Genomic DNA, 13985 nt, shown 5'->3' with positions numbered 1-13985 from the left:
TGAATACAAGTCACCTACAGAATAGATGGCTCATCCTGCAAAAGCCTCAGCAAATTCATCCACAACTGGACCTGTTCCCACATTCTTGATTGTCACTTTGTTCACGAGCTGCATATCCTAAATAAATCTCAAAGTACCATTCTTCTTTGGTACAGTAAACCACCTGTTAGAATAGGGTGCAGAAGAGGGTTCCAAAATCCCCATTTTAATCTTTTCATTGAGCAACTCTATCAGCTTTGGCAAGTGTGCTTTAGGCACAGGTATAGGACGTATATTCCATGGTACATGAGGAACAGTGAAGATGACCATAGGTGCAACCAATTCGGGACTAATGCAACCAATTTCATGTGGAAAGAAAGCAAATGCCTTACCATGATGTCCAAGCATCTCTCTAAAACATTCTTTTTCCACTGGAAGCAAAAAATCATCATTTCCAATCTTCAATTCTGCAAGAGTTTCAACTATAAACTTATGTCCAATATTTGCAGGATCTCTCAACATAGGTTGCTTCATAGCTTTTTCAATCTGTTCATCACTATCAGAAAGAAGCGGGCCTGCAACCAGCTTAACCTTCTTATCAACTGTTTTATATTTTGTGTCAACCTTGGCATCATTCAAGCACTCTTTTCTTTGTTGCAATTTCTGCAAATTTTCAGCAACTCTCAACTCTGTTGGCTGAAAAATTTCAGCCTTTCGCTCTATGGACTGCATGGGTGTAGCCTGAAACTCTGTATGCAGAAATTTTTCTGCATTCAACTCTGTTTGCTGAATGGATTCAGCCCTCGGCTCTATGGACTGCATAGGTGCATCCTGAAACTCTGTATGCAGAAATTTTTCTGTATTCAACTCTGTTGGCTGAATGAATTCAGCCCTCTGCAGCTTTGTTAGCTGATCAAGATCAGCCATAAATTCAGTTTGCTGAGTTTTCTCAGCCTCTAACTCTGTTTGCGGCATAAAACCAGAAATTTCCTGAAACATATCCAAGGTTTGCACATGTATGATCTTTGAGCTCTTACATACATCAGTTTTCAGCATCAGTCCCATCTCAAACAATGTATCTGCATAAGACATCCCTTCATACAATCCATCTACATGTTCTTCTGCTTGCAAAATATTTGCATTCTTCAACTCTTTCTCCTTACGACCAATGTACTGCCTGGCAGCTCTAGGAAAATCTGAAATTTTCTGATAACTCACTGAACTATCTGAAGAGAAACCAACAAAATTATTGGAGAAAGACTGGCTGCCAGGAGGCGAGATCTTCTCTTTTCTCCACTCCGTACCACTGGCGTCTCGCAAGACAGCGGTACCTAATGAAAATCCAACTCGTTCGCAGGTAGTGGTGCCTCATGCAAGGAGTCCCTATTTCTCGGATGATTTACCCCAACAGTCATAAACTGAACAGCTCGCATACCATCTTTACTGCGTATCCGCGCCTAAGCTGACCCGTCATCCATCACTTTCATTTCCATTCTTGCTTCTGTAATGAAAGGCTGTCCAAGAATAACCGGATAAGAGCATGAATCCTGAACAAAGCAATGATAATCCTCTTCAACATTACCAATAGAAATTCTGATACTCGGACAAGCAGCATACATATCACCAGAAGTATTATTGGCGGCTCTCATGCGCCAGCCATGCTCTGCATCCATAGGCCACTTGCCACTCTCATAAACACCTCGAGCAATAAGATTAATCTCAGAACCATGATCAACTAAAGCGACCAATGGAATTTGTTTCTCTCCAATCCTTACCACTGTCTCAGTGGTTGCTCTAGCCCAATGACTTCGTGAAAAATGGCTGCGAGGAATGAGAATAGGGGTACCATCATCTTCATACTGCATAGGCTAAACTATTTTCTCCAATTGCGGATTAACAGAAGCATTCTCAACCATCACTGCATTATCATGCTCTTTCCCAAGAGTTCCATATATCAATCCCTGTAAAGCAGGTCCTTCCATCGCATGTCGTTTCCTCTCCAAAAGATCCTACATCTGATCCTGTATTTCTCTTCTAGCAATCCCAAGAGCTTCTCCAACAATAAAAGTAACTTCACTATTCAAAATTCTTTCATGAAAAATCTTACTCATATCCGTCTGCATATCAAGGTCTGACAAGAGCTTGAATCCTGGCTCCTTTCTTGGTTGCCTCTTTTCTTTCATCTGCTTATCTCCCATAGGTTGTTCAGGACCTGTTTGAGCTAGAGAACTTGACATAGGTGGAGCTGTAACAGGTGGTGAAACAAAGTCACCCCCTCTAGTCTTTTTGGAGGTGCTGGGACCCTCCTCATCTCTTCATCTCTTTTCCTCAACCATGGCATCTAAACCTTGCGTTTGGTGCGCAGATCGGTCGCAGATAGCTCACGTGGTGAATCCCGGAAGGTCCCCAAGAACAAAGTACTCTACCTTTTTGCACAAAAACCCATGTAAAAGCATGCACAACAAGAGGCAAGAGACAAATTGGGTTCAATCTCCCCCATGCCTTGTGTGAGCGCTTCACAAAGCATGTATTTTATGTATATTTCCAATCTTCATGCTCAATAATAGCCCAATTACAAAAATATGACAAGCTTTTAGCTTTTTGAGTTTGCTTTCTACAAAAATAGGAAAATAAAGCTAATGGACGGTGCCCATAGTGTCTGGCACGCCCAATCTCAATGTCCAAATAGAAATAACATATCCGGGCGCATAAGCGCATACAAAATAATAATAAATAATCGATGTCTCTATAGACATAACAAAATATAGGCGTGGCGCCTATCAAAATATAGTCCAAAAGTCGAAAACCCGCTAGACTCCAATGCTTTCCTCCGCCACTGCTGCTATCTCTACACATCAACTGAAGCATTCACAATCGTTAGTAAAATAATACAATTAAACCGACAAAAGTGAATACCTAGCAGTCTTCAACTACATAAATAAATCAACTGGTTAGAAATAAATCCTAACCTTAATTTATTACGAGTGCGCACTCTAAACTCATAAACGTTTATTAATTTAATATGCATTTTGCGAAATCACCCGCTATGGAATCACCCATGTACACACTAAATTAATGAAACGCCCGAAAAGGATAGGCATCCCCATCAACTTCTCGCACAAAGAATCCTCTTTGTGTATGAGCCCCAGACATCTAAGTTTACGGAATCCACCGTAAAACCTCACGGAATCCACCGTGGAGAATCCACCGTGGAATATGCCTCCTGGCATCATACCCCCGGGGTGGGATAGCAATTGACCTCAATTGCTATTAGCTCAATGTGGAGCTAACAGAGTGGGGAAAGCATTTAAGTCTCTAGCGTGCATCCATTGTGCTTCCTCTACAGGATGGTTCTTAAATTTCACTAGATATCTAGAATACCTTCGGCCAGTTCTAGTGGTCATGTAGTCAGTGTCTATGATGGTTTCTGGTTCAAGTATTTCAGTCTCTTCTTCTAGTAAAGGTGGGTTTTCATAGACAGGGTGGATAGGTAATTGGGCTCTAAATGGTCTCAATAAACTAATATGAAATGTATTATGAATTTTCCAATGAGATGGCAATTCTAACTTGAATGCATTGTCATTAATCTTATGAATGATTCTAAATGGTCCGTAGAATCTAGGAGCTAATTTGACAACTGGATGTCTATCTACACTTTGCAGTCTACGCTTTTCTATTCTAAGCCAAACATAATCATCAACTTTGAAATTCATGGCTTGTCTTTTCTTGTTGGCTTGTTTGGTATATGATTGTTGGGCTTTAGCAATCATATCCTTGACCTCATCAAAAATAGTATTATGCATAATAGCAATATCATCAGCGCTTTGTATTCTATTAGACAGAGATGCAACAGGGGTAGATAATCTATATCCATAAATAACTTCAAAAGGTGCTTTCTTTGTAGATGTGTGCGGTGTATTGTTGTATGCAAACTGTAATAAATGCAAGTGAGTATCCCATGTCTGAGGTTTAGAGATAGTGTATGCACGTAAAAGATCTAAAATAGTGCTATTTGTGGCTTCTGTTTGTCCATTTGTTTCTGGATGAAATGCAGATGAGAAATCAATCTTTGTGCCTAGATTTGCAAACAGTGTAATCCAAAAATTATTACAAAATCTAGAATCTCGATCTGAAATAATCACTTTTGGCAATCCATGGTTAGTAAAAACAGTTTTAAAAAATAACTGTGCTGCTTGTGATGCTGTTAAAGTTTTCTTACATGCAATGAAATATGCTTGCTTACTAAATCTATCTACAATTGTCCAAATCATGTCATGGTTAGATTTAGTATTTGGTAAACCAGTAATAAAATCCATAGATATATGTTCCCAAGGTTTAGATGGAATAGACAAAGGCATTAATAATCCATACTGTTTACCATGATGTCTCTTTATTCTTTGACAAATCAAACATTCAGAAACGAAATTAGATACATCTGCATCCATATGCGGCCAATAAAAATCTTCAGTTAACATGCGTAATGTAGAAATGATACCTCTATGACCTTGATATGGGGAACAATGAATTTCATTCAAAACAAAAGATCGGAATGGAATAGTAACACACAGTCTCTTTTCAAAGAACATAAATCCATCATTATATGACAATGAATCAACAGGAATGAAATTATTTTGAACTAATTTTTGCCAATCAGAATGAAAAGTAATATCCTGGTGATATGTGTCTTTCATAGCAATCAAAGAATCAAAAGATATTATAGAAATGTTATGAATTGCAGGTCTTCTACTCAATGCATCAGTAACTACATTTTCTTTTCCAGGTTGGTATTGAATGATAGGATGGAAACTTTGAATGAATGAAGCCCATTTAATATGACGGTCAGAAATTTGAGGTTGGCTAAGTAGATGTCTAATGCTTTGCTGGTCGGTCTTTATCATGAATTCTGAACCCATTAAATAATGCTTCCATTGTTTTAATGCTTGTACAACTGCTAAGAGTTCCTTGTCATAAGTGGAATATTTAAGCTCAGAGGGTTTTAGCTTAGAACTAGAATATGCTATTGGATGGTTGTCTTGCATTAATACGGCTCCTATTCCTGATCCGCTAGCATCGGTCACAATTAGAAAGAATGGTCTATTAAAGTCAGGCAATTGTAGAACAGGGGCATTGGTTAATGCACGTTTTAGTAAGTCAAAGGATTTCTGCTGAGTTTCAGTCCATTGATAAACAATGCCTTTCTTAAGAAGTTTGGTTAATGGTAAAGCAAGTAATGAGAAATTACGTACAAACTTCCTATAAAAACTAGCAAGACCAAGGAATGAGCGTAATTCATGTACATTTTTAGGAACAGGCCAATGCAATATTGCGTCAATTTTCTTAGGATCAACTTTAATTCCTTCTTTTGATACAATATGACCTAGATATTCTATTTCTATCTTAAAGAATTCACTCTTGTCAGGATTTGCAAACAATTGATTTTCTTTCAGTAATTGAAAAACTAATGATAAATGCTCATAATGCTCTTTTTCACTTTGACTGAATACTAAAATATCATCAAAGAAAACAATCACACAATACTAATATTTTAGAAAAATACGGTTCATCATTCTACTGAAAGTGGCAGGTGCATTAGTTAATCCGAATGGCATGACTAAGAATTCGTAATGGCCAAACTGTGTCCTGAATGCAGTCTTAAATATGTCGGATCTATCTAGCCTCACCTGATGATATCCAGACTTAAGGTCAATTTTACTAAATATAGAAGATCCTTGTAGTTTGTCCATAAGGTCATCAACTCTAGGTATAGGATACCTATTCTTTACAGTGATCTTGTTTAATGCTCGGTAGTCAATACACATACGATAAGTATTATTCTTTTTCTTGACTAAGAGCACAGGTGCACTGAATGGGGAACTGCTAGGTCGAATTAAGCCTCTATTTAGTAATTCTTCAACTTGACTCTGGATTTCTTTTTGCTCTATTTGATTGTGCCTATATGGGGCTTTGCAAGGTGGTTGTGTGCCAGGTATTAGGTCAATCTTATGGTCTTCTGGACGTGATGGAGGTAAACCTGGTGGTAGGTCTTCTGCAAAACAGTCCTTAAAATATGCGAGAAATTCCTTATGCCTAGGGTGCATATGATTTTCCTTTGCATGCAATTCATTCACCCAAATAAGATATGATTTAGTATTCTTGCGTAGTGCACGTTTTGCTTGAGTATGCGAAAGCAGTGGAAAAATATGAGATGCATGCATACCAAATAATGTAATAGATTTTCCTTGAAAATTAATATTCATTGTGTGTGTGGAATAATCTATATTGGGATTATGTTGGTGTCTCCATGGCATTCCTAGAATAATGTCGCTTGACTGTAATGGGACAACTAAGAAATTTCTTCTTTCAATGTATGGACCAATTTGAATTTCTAAATCTTGAACTTCTTGTGTGCCATTGTACCTAGTGCCTAAAAATGCAGCTTTTATGCGATAATGCGTAGGTACAGTATGCAAATTTAATTCCTTTACCAATTTTGCTGAAATAAAGTCATGGGTACTACTGTCATCATGCAATATAGTTCTTTCTTTTCCATGCACCATACATTTCATAGTCAATAATGAATGTGGAGTAGGCATACCTGGTAAAGTGTCGGAAGTAGTAGTAGGATCATCTTCTTCTTCAGTGAAATCCGGCATATCCTCATGCTCGTCTTTGTCCATAGCTCCAAGGTAGTTGATATGTGCTGGTGGCTTCTTTGAATGACAATTTGCTGCGAGATGCCCTGGCTGGTGACACTTGTAGCATACTATTGGCTTGGCTTTGGTTACATTATTTGCAATGGCTGGGAGTCTGGGTACATTTGGATTTGCTTGTGGAATAGGCTTTGGATTTGGATTGACAATGGATGGTAATGCAGGTGGTTTAGGCCAATTCTTGCGGAAAGATGGTGATGAGAAACGACCTGGATTAAACCTTCTGAAATTGGAATTGAATTGTTTAGATCCAAAATTACCGTTTGCTTGGAATGGCTGTGGTCGTCGATCTCTTCCGCGTAACTTATCTTCAGTGTCGTGAGCTAAGGAGATGGCGTCTTCAAGGGTAGCAGGCTTGAACATGTTCACTTCAGCGTAGTAATGTCCAAGAAGTCCAGACATATACTTCCGCTTATGCGTCGTCTCTGGTACGTCTTCAAGCATGCGTAGCTGTAGGAGTGCATTCCAAAAACGCTCTGTATACTGTGGAATAGGCTCACGATCGCACTGTTGAAGTAAATCCCATTGTTTGATAGCCTTCTCATGAAATTGCGGTGGAAGGAAATTTTGCATGAACTTCTTCTTGAAATCTTCCCAAGTAGCAGGACATTCTATGCTCTTGCGGACTACAGTCCACCAAAGTGATGCTCTATCTATCAGATGATTAGTAACATACTTGATTTTATCTTTTTCGGGATAAGTTTCCTCATGGAAATAGTCATCAAACTGGCTAATGAATGATAAAACAGTCTTTCCTTCTCTTATGCCATTGAAAGTGCGAAACTTGAAACTTCGTTTACTTATCTTGGATTCCTTGCGAATGGTTTGTGCTTCAAGGGTGGCGTCGATGGTACGGCGAATCAAATCTTCAGCTTGGGGTTCTTCTTTATCAGTGGACACTCCTTGTAGCTTTGTCAATTGCGCTTGCAAGGCTTGCCTAGCTCTTCGCTCTTCTTCCAATTGTAGCATGATAAGATCCAGCTTTTGTTCCATGGTAGGCTCGGGTAGGTCGTCTTCAGCCATAGGATCATACATATGTGGGGTAGTCATCCTGTAAAACTCAACAAACCTTTCTCACTCAAAATCAGTTAGTGGGATGAGCGTAGCTCAAATTTGGGGTTACAAGGCTATGTATTCTTAGGTATTTCTTCTTCAATTTTTAGAAATTCTACAATATTTATGTCTCCGTTTGCTGAAAGTACTTCAACGAACTTGTAGATAGGTAGAACAGCTTGCTGCGAACAACTTTCCAGTTCAGAGTTTTTGCATACGAACAAGTCTTCTATGAGTTTTAAGCACTAGTCAGTTCTGATTTAGTCTGACTTGCAGAGTTGCAGACTTAGCAGACTTGTAGAATTGTTGACTTGCTGGACTTAGGCCGACTTGCAGAACTTGCAGAACTTGATTACTGTTGACTTACGGAACTTGACTTTGACAGCGCAGGACCTGGAGTTACTGAACTTGTCTGCCCAGTGTAACTTGCAGAGAGTTGTGTGACTTAGCTTAATTTAACTTGGTAATTAAGCTTAGTAGCTTAATGGTGGACTAAACAGGCCGCCGTTTTTTTTCGTGGGGGGGGCGTTTTTTGATGACACGGAAAAATCGGAGCCACTTCTTGATACCTCGAAGAGATTTTGAAGAAGCTTAAGCTTCTTTTAAGCTTTTAAAGCTTTGTAATTAAGCTTTGAGTAAAGAAGATTAAGAGCTTTCTCACTGGTTTTCAACGACTTATTGATGGAGATGATTGCGTGGTCCTCCGCCTGCAGAGCTTGGTCCTTCGCGATCTGACAGTGGAAACAGGGGTTCTTGATCGCCAGAAGTCTGCTTGTATCGACGGTTCGCGATGACATTGACTGTAGAGCCCGTTTGTCCCTGGAGCTCCGCCTTCGCCCGAGATTGGTAGCGATTGGAAGCTCTTGATCTCTGCTCCGCTCTGATACCACTGGTGCGCAAATCGGTCGCAGATAGCTCACGTGGTGAATCCCGGAAGGTCCCCAAGAACAAAGTACTCTACCTTTTTGCACAAAAACCCATGTAAAAGCATGCACGACAAGAGGCAAGAGACAAATTGGGTTCAATCTCCCCCATGCCTTGTGTGAGCGCTTCACAAAGCATGTATTTTATGTATATTTCCAATCTTTATGCTCAATAATAGCCCAATTACAAAAATATAACAAGCTTTTAGCTTTTGAGTTTGCTTTCTACAAAAATAGGAAAATAAAGCTAATGGACGGTGCCCATAGTGTCTGGCACGCCCAATCTCAATGTCCAAATAGAAATAACATATCCGGGCGCATAAGCGCATACAAAATAATAATAAATAATCGATGTCTCTATAGACATAACAAAATATAGGCGTGGCGCCTATCAAAATATAGTCCAAAAGTCGAAAACCCGCTAGACTCCAATGCTTTCCTCCGCCACTGCTGCTATCTCTACACATCAACTGAAGCATTCACAATCGTTAGTAAAATAATACAATTAAACCGACAAAAGTGAATACCTAGCAGTCTTCAACACCATAAATAAATCAACTGGTTAGAAATAAATCCTAACCTTAATTTATTACGAGTGCGCACTCTAAACTCATAAACGTTTATTAATTTAATATGCATTTTGCGGAATCACCCGCTATGGAATCACCCATGTACACACTAAATTAATGAAACGCCCGAAAAGGACAAGCGTCCCCATCAACTTCTCGCACAAAGAATCCTCTTTGTGTATGAGCCCCGGACATCTAAGTTTATGGAATCCACCGTAAAACCTCACAGAATCCACCGTGGAATATGCCTCCTGGCATCAACGTTTTAGCCATATAAGCAAAAATAGAATACCTGTCAATAGGAGAATTCCATCCTGTTTCTCCTTGGATGCTGGAGCCCACACAAGTCATAGTAGATGCCTGAACTTTCCCTCTTCTGGCTATCTCCAAGGCAGAGGACCATAAAGCAGAGTCTCCATCAAATTTCTACTCAAGCTGGACTCCATAAGCTGAAGCATCTCCTCTAACACTCACATAAGCTGATCGCGCAGCCATATCATCAACAAGCTTCTTCATGCCTCCCTTAGCGAAGTTCGTGTCAAGAGGAGCGCCAGTCTCTATCAGCCATATCTTCCCATCTTGTCCCCAGAACACTACACTCTTCTTACGTGCTTCCTGAAAAGCATCACAATCTCTGCAGTGTTGGTGCTCTGTACTATCGCACCAAATACATCGTCGCCCTTTTCTTTGACCAGCTGAAAAAGCAGTCTCGCTGGAGCAGGTGCTACAGCAAGTACTAACATAAGTTGCTCCTTTAACTTACCAACTTCAACTTTGACTGCTTCAATCGTCAAATCTGCCAAGCCTTTAATAACATCATCTACAGATAAGGGTACTGGAGCAGCAGGAACTGGTGGATTCACAGTAGGAGGAGTAGGCTTAGGCAAAGAAGTTGCAGCAGGGGTAGAAGAAGAAGTCTCCAAGGATTTTTTAGGAACTGATCCTGTATTACGATGCAATCTTACTCTCCTGCGCTGCTTCTTAACAAGAGCATTCACAGCATCAATGACATGTCTCCACTCGGTCTTTAAACCTGAATCAGTAGCTTGATCTTCCAAAAGATCATCCAACTTTTCCTGTAAATCAGCATCTGCAGCTTGTAAAAATAACTCCACTTTCTGCATCTCCAAAGCTTGCTGTTCAGTCCCATCCAACTGATCATAGCCGCTTTCAAACTCTCCCAGAAGAGCGGTAACAAAAAGTCCCTTATTAGGCATAGAAACCCATGCTTAAAAATTCCTGCGATTCATAAGACCTGTATCCTCCAGGAAATATTCATCTTTTAATGCCTTCTTAAATTCAGCCCAACGTGCATGTGTTTCTTGAATTTCTGCAATTCGGCCTTCAAGAGCGCGCACCACGATCCACAAGAAGTAGCGGCTCCAAACATCTTGAGAAACCCCAAAAAACTTTATCTTTTCTTCATACAAATCCAGGTGAGTTGACACTTGCTGGCCATTAAACTGCTTCATCTCCTGTTGGACAGCTTTCAAGGCATCCATAGCATCACTGTCAGGTTTTGCGTGAGCTTGCTGCTGCATATACATGGTAAATGACTGAAACAGGTTTTTCATGACATTGTCATCTATCATCTCTTCTTGCGAGTCTCCCATCTTGCTGAAAAGTGATGCAGCACTTTCACGTCGGGTTCACTAGAAATGTCGTAGAGTTCACGCAAAGGCTGCAGAACACGGGGTTCAAGATACAGCAAGAAATGAGGCTAACAAGAAAAACTCAAAAATTTGATGCCAAAGTACACTATATTCCTTATCAAGTGAGCTATATGTGGTCCATGTTTAGAAAAAGCTGTACATATCCAGTTTTACATTCAGATGTTCAAATTCAGTTTTACCAACGTCGCCTGCTCATAAGAGCTGAACAATTTGAGAATGGTCAATAGACCCTTTCAGCTTCAAGCATCCTTGCCTCTATTAGCCACTTGTTATAAAGATCATACCATTTCTAAGAGAGAATAGGCAGGCACTGAGCAAGACCAAGTTTTTGAATGCACCCAAATTGATGTCAACAAATAGGAACTAGATCTGTCTGCACTTTTAACTTCTGAATGCTGGATAATACATATATGGGAAAATTCTGATTTTAGAAACAGAACCAATGGCAATTTGTTTACGACATGGGCAGAACACTAGGCATCCTTACTGCAGAGAACCCAGGCTGTAAGTGTTGACACAATAACAAGGGTGACATCTTCACGGAGAGCGATTCCATCAATGCCAAAATAGCTTGTTCAGCACATTCAAATTCCATTAAAATCCTTACAGTTTCAGTTGCAGGAAATTCTGGTTCTGTAATTTCTTTCTGTAGTTCAGAGAGACTACCATTGATCCTTTGGGATAAGAAGGTCCAGAGCACACGGAAGTAAAATGATAAGCAATAGAAGTTGAAAAAGGAAGGCTTGTAATAGAACCACAATAAGTCTGATGACAAAGAAGTAGATGCTGGGGAAACCCTTGATGCCGTAGGCAGCAGTTGCATACGTCTACTGCTTTATGTTGACTCCTTCAATTACTTCGAGCTTCAATTGAACTTCGTTATCCTCCTCATCTCCTCTCCGTTGCTGTTAGAACTAACAATTCTTCTTAATAGACGCAACAGAAACTATGACGAAGGTGTCACAGCACTTCAAATGTCCATATGGAATGGACTAATATGTCTGCCTCCGGATATCTTACGATCACTGGCCGTCAATGAGGAGAGCTCGGCTGTCATAAGACACACTTCTTGATACATCTGAGTAGGAAGAAGAGAAAGACGATGATGGAGGAGTAGCAGATAATGATGACAATGTAGATGTGAGCAGTAACGTTGTCAGGATCACCACAAGCTCGTCATGGCGAATTGATGCGATTAGCACTGATGCTGAAATATCTTCATCTAGTAGTGGGCAATCTTCCAGCAAAGGATAAAAAGAAATGTCGCTTCGTAGTTTGAATCGTCTGGCCCCAAGGACAATCCAAGAAGCTATTTCCAAACAGCGGGAAAAAAAATCAGGCATACAAGGAGGATGCTTTACCTCTTATGCAGCTAGCTTTCTGCGGCCCAGCAGAATCTTCTGCCCTCCAAGTCCGCAATCCTTCCTCTGGAATCCCTGCAAACATGTCACGCACAGCAAAGCACCCGTGGGGCGAGTACTCAGAGAAGGTCTCCAGCCTTTGTCCTTCTTTCTTGTCATCGATGTTTTGTTGCAGACTTCATCGATGATCACTGATGGGCCTTTCCTTCTTCTGTCTTTCTTCAGGTCAATCAGTCTACTCCCATCCCTTCAGCATCAATTTTGTCGCAATTTTTCTCTTCTTGTCTTTGGTGTTTCTCCTTTATCAGCTTCGGTCTATCACAACAACTTTGTCATCCTGTTCATCATCCTTTTTGTCTGGTTCTTTCACCGTCGCTTCCTCCTTTGTGTCACCTCGTCTTCCGTCACCTCTGTCACAGCAGCCTTCGCCGATGATATCTCTTCATCCCCCACCGTCATAGCAGCATCGCTGATTGTTTTATGCCGACTTTCCTTTTGCTTGACCATGACCTTCATCACATCGACTTTTCTTCCTTTCTTGAAACTACAGATTCGTTAATCTTCATCAGACTTCATCGCCTTCCTTCAGTTCGCACCATCTTCTCATCAGAATTTCGACGTCTCTCCATTTGATTTATCGCCTCCTTCTGGTCTTCACATCTTAGTTAACAGTTCTTCCCAACACTCCTTCAAGCTCTCTCCTTCACTTTCCTGTCATACCCTCTCAAACTTGCACAGTAAAAAGCCTATTTTTCCCCATCTGAGGAACATCTATGGCCGCCTAAGGCATAGATTCTTCCCCCTCTTGTTCTTCACTCCACTGGTGCTTTTTTCCCCCCAAAAATAATCAAAAGCTACCCTTTCCTTTTTTTAACACTCGTGTCTATTTTCCCTCTCAAATCCTTGTTTCTCCTTCTTCCACGACTTCCTCTCTTTTTCCAGCAGCATCCCCTCCATTAGATTCCCTTTTCTCTTCTTTTAGCTGAGCGGAAAAGAAAAACTCCTCTTTAACAAGAATAACTCTCATTTTCTTTACACCCATAGAAGATCTATACACCCACTTTAATTTTGACCTTAGGGACTAATGTAGGGTATCTTTGGAGTCATGAATTGCCCCCTCCATTAATAGTCAGCTTTACGATGATCTGCGCACAAACTTCGACTTCAGCCTTGAGGATTGGGTGGCAAAATGCTCCCTCGGTGCTTCACTAGTGCTGTCAATAGCCCCATTGAAGGATTCCTTTACTCGCTTAAGCAGCTTTTGAGAGACTTTCTTCAACTCTATTTCATTAGATGATCGGCTTCCACAAAGCTTCCTTTGTTTCCACAATTCCCTGCACTTTTCTGAGAGATCATCATTGAAATTATCAGCTTGCTAATGTCCTTTGGCATCAGTTTTTCATATTTTTCTAACACACACACATCATGCATCCAAACAAAATCATACACATGCACTAAGGAAATATATACATTGGATGCGGATTATCGTAATGCATCACACACACAATGAATCACACACAGAAAATAACACAAATGCATAACAAAAAAAATGGAGGTGTATACGACTCGGAGACATCGGTAGTTGGACTTCTTCCACCAAACAGTGATCAACAAATAGAGAGGGCTACCAAGCAGCCAATTTTGAGGAATCCAGAGCATATAGGCCATAAATTTTCAGCAGAGACTCTTGCTGAATAAAAAATAAAATATGGTGATT

The sequence above is a fragment of the Lygodium microphyllum genome, chromosome 16 (genome assembly GCF_053477565.2).
Source record: "Lygodium microphyllum isolate KBCC chromosome 16, Lygodium_microphyllum_v1.1.10, whole genome shotgun sequence".
Taxonomy (NCBI): Eukaryota; Viridiplantae; Streptophyta; class Polypodiopsida; order Schizaeales; family Lygodiaceae; genus Lygodium; species Lygodium microphyllum.
This window is presented reverse-complemented; position numbering follows the sequence as displayed.